Raw genomic sequence first — 4366 nt, 5'->3', positions numbered from 1 at the left:
CAATTTAACCAATAAACTTACTATGTACCCAGTTCCTGAAAAGTGACTGCTCTATTTGGGCACATTACTGCTGCCTTATATGGCATTCAGACTTCAGTTGCAGTTATCTGAGGATTTGTTTGAAACAGAGTTCATGAATCTACCACCTTAGAAAATCCTACAGTGAGATTGTAGAGTTGCTAATGGAAATTTTTATTTCTCTTTTTTTTAGGCATTTCAGTTGAGAAGAAAGGAATATGTAAACAATTAACATATCTATATATTATTATTTTGTAATAGAGAGTACCACATTCACTATTCAGCTGTATGTTCATGGTATGGGTAGGTAGGTACTAGATAACAAAGCATTTCAGTGTTGCAGGTCAGAGATGTAAGAAATGCAAGGTTCATGAGGCTATAGACCCAGGCACTGACTTATAAGGGCACCATTGCTAACTAATCATTGTGTATTACATATAGTTTTAGGGGGAGGGACACAAAATAGGTATGTCATCTCAAGTGCCAGAATCCCTTTCTAGAGTTCTGCAATAAATATGTAAGAGAAATATAATTATTCATTGATACATCAGGAGTTAGTGAGGTGTGTATTAATGAAATCTCACCTGTGTGCTTATGTGAGTATGAGTTCCACTATGATGAATTTCCAGCCTTTATGGCAAATTAGGTGAAACTGAATGGAAGTAATTCATGTTTATTTTGTTACTGTTATTATTATTACTAGTAGTATTGTTTTGCTATGATTATTATTGTTATTATTATTACTACTACTTAATACTACTATTGCAGTTTAGTTTTATTGGAAGTTGTTTGTACTTTGGCTATTGCAGTTAAATTATAGTATATAAGGAAGGCTATGTATGTGGCAGTGACTGAATTAGTGATAGCAAGGTAAAAATAAATGGCTTTGTGAACTGAGTTCTAACCTGCCATACTGATATCAGTTCCAGTATTTACCAGCTATGCCAGGTCTAGTTATATTCTTTCTTAGAACTTCCTGAGCTAAATGCTTGCAATTTATTTACAAAGTTGCAAAGGTAACAGTTAAAAAGTGTCTCAGCCTGTTTCTAAACTTTAGCATATGCCCTAGTTAAACTGTGCATAAGAAAAATAACAAAGCACACTGAACTACACTACAGAAGAGCATACAGCTGTAAGGTGTTAATGCATTTATTAGGTGTAAGTCTGGATCTTTCATGAGTCTGTCATCAGTGCTGTTTAATTAATACTTTAGACTTGTATGGCTATACAGTGGTGTTCTCTGTTTTAATTACTGTAAGATCCTCACTTTTGTCATGGACTGCGTTTGCTGCTTCATTATCTGAGCCCATCGCATAGCCCAGACAAGCACTGAGCATTATTAGTAACTTGCTTTTTCTCTAGTTTTTTTTTTTTTTTAGTTTTTGTTTTTGTAAATAGTCAGATATGAGCCATTAGGAATAAAGCATACATTGCATTTAACTTACAATAATGAAAGGTACAAAAAATAAAATGGATTATGTTTAGATCAGAAATCTATTTTAGATTAAGCTAAATTAAGTTAGGCTAGATTAGAAAAGAAAGGCAGAAAGTAGAAGCTCCTGAAGCTGAAAATAAATTGTATAGTAGGACAGATTATTAAATGTTGCCAACACAAATAAATGTCCATTTCATATTTAAAGTGAATGCTAGACTTTTCCAAAATTCTAAGGATGCTTAAAAGTATTTTTATCAAACAGGAGATTAATTTTAACCTACATAAACTAATAACTAAATTGGTTTAAGCTTCTAACTTGTGCTTGAGGTCAAACTGTATAAAGATTTCATGCCATTAGAATCAAATAAATGACTAAGTTGATGTAAATAGGAGAGCTGTTACAAAGCTCACATTAGACCTGGGGCCTTAAAATACTGTGCCGTTAAAGTTTTGTGAAGTATCTTTAATCAGTGCCTGTCATTATGAAACAGATTGACTATTTTTGAAGTTGTTTGAATATATGAATGCATTCTAGTACAGATAAAGTCTTCTAAATTATTATATTATGTTGCCTGTTTGCACACCTATTTCTCTAATTATATCCACAATGTGTGCACATATATATATATATATATATATATATATATATCTCCCATATGAAAGAAGGTTTAGTATAATGTCATTAAAATAATAATGCTTACTAATTCATTTCTTAGCAATATTTGAAGCTGTGCATTCCTTAATTCCTCAAATGAGGTAAAGTCTGAGTTCATAGCTTAACAAATATTTAAATGTAATGTAAAATTATATTATGCAAATTGTCTTAACTTGACTGAAAGCCATTCTTTTACTATTTTATTAGATTTTACTGTTAGTCTCTTTTTGGTTATGTTTTTCATTATATAGCTTTCAAAATGTAAATGCTTATGCCAAATGTGCTAGTAAATAAAAACACAAAAATCTCAGTCATTTCTACTGAAATGCAATGCCATTGTGTGAAATGATGTACTCCTCTGTTTAAAGTTCTCACAGATGTGCATTAAACATGGACCACAATAACACTGTCACTGCCCATAGCTACCCAAATTCTTTACATTTAAACAGAGTCAATTGACTGAAACTCACATCTCGAGTGGCAAATCTACATGCATTTGCAACTCATACTTATAAAAAAAAAACGGGGCCAAGTTATTTTTACTCAGCCAAATTCGTGTTTCGGGTGTGGGTATAGCATTCCTTCTTCATTGTGATCTGTGTTGACAGATGTTTTTATTAATTCTGCTGTCACTGTTGACATTCATTCATTTATTGAGGGTTCCTGGGGGGTCAATGTAAACCTATTGAACTGTACTACATTTAAAGTCTGCTGACCAGAAACTTAGTTTTTCAGCAACAGTATTCCTATCAGAGACTACGCTACATTTTTTTCAGATGACTCAATACACTAGTGAGAATATCATTTTAATGTTAGACATGCTGTGTTTCATGTTCCATAAATTCTGGAGTGGGGGTTGAAAGAGAAAGGAAATTGTCTGCAACAATTAGAATGTATATTTTAAGCTAATGCAGATGCATTTAAATGACTCAAAAGCATGTTGTATGAGAAATTGTCAGAGGTCTGTGTTACTGTTGGTGGTCTAGCACTTGTACAGTAAGCATTGTTATGCAAAAGAAGGACGTAGAAAAGATTAGGAAGTTATCCATTTAAAAAATTCACCACGACTCCCTCTTCTGAACTAGAATGCACACTTACCCATATGTAAGAATGTGTTGCATACACAGGCACCCATCCAAGTGCACACACACACACACACACACACACACACACACACACACACACACACACACACACACACACACACACTCACACACAAACTGACAACAAACACTTAATAAAATTAACTCGCCTAAATACTGAAACAGTGCACCCTGGGAAGTAAAACCGAACTATCAGAATTTCTGAGATCAGAAATATTTTGCTAACAAAAATCTCCTCTGCATGTTAACATACTGCTGAAGGCTTATATGCACACAGAATAGGTAATAACACCTGTTTATGAAGAAGAGGGTAAAGAGAGCTTCACTTAGCATCCTCTCAAAACTTCTGCTGCTCTCTTACTTATTTGGCTGCATGCATGTAAGAGTCCTGTCAGACACAAGCAACATACAAAAGACTAGTTTTGGTATTCCACTAATGCAATGAGACAGACAGTTATACTATTGTGTTGATAAGGAAGAATATTTACAAAACTTCAGACTGATTTAAAGAAACGCATACAGAAAAACTGACCAAGTGAATTCCAGGCTAGTGATGGTCCTTGAAAAAAGATAAAGAAGCATAGCATAATAAACTCTATGTTATTCCAATTACATTTAAATATGGACATTGGTATTAAACAAAAATGCATAAAATAATCACCACCTTAATGCAAGTGCTTCATTTATGACAATAACAAGAGAGAGATAGAAAAGGGGAAGAAAATTAGTGAATAGACAGCGGATTTAGCAAAAGCCGTTACAGACTAGAATGTGCAAATTAACATCTAAGCCTTGTATTCAGTCCTACAAGACAAGCTATGTAGATCAAGCCTAAGAGATGGTATATTTAGGGGTGTATGAATGGCAAAGAGTCTTTGATATGAAGTGCTTCCTTAAAAAATGAAATGGAAGCTAGTTAAAACAATGTCTACATTCCTGATCAAATTTACTAAACGGCAGTATTTTTGTCTGAAGGGCCCATATGGTACATTTTTTTTTCATAAATGATGTCACCTTAAAAAGAACAAAGGTACATTTAGGAATAAGTACCAACAGTTAGACTGTAAGATGATATTCATCTACTTAAATCAAGTGTTAGAACATGAGCTACATGCTACCAATGCCCTAGAAAAATGGTAGCATTTATGACCATAA

Source organism: Protopterus annectens, chromosome 16.part0 (assembly GCF_019279795.1).
Source record: "Protopterus annectens isolate FY-2018-M chromosome 16.part0, PAN1.0, whole genome shotgun sequence".
Lineage (NCBI taxonomy): Eukaryota > Metazoa > Chordata > Ceratodontiformes > Protopteridae > Protopterus > Protopterus annectens.
Note: the sequence above shows the minus strand (reverse complement) of the source record.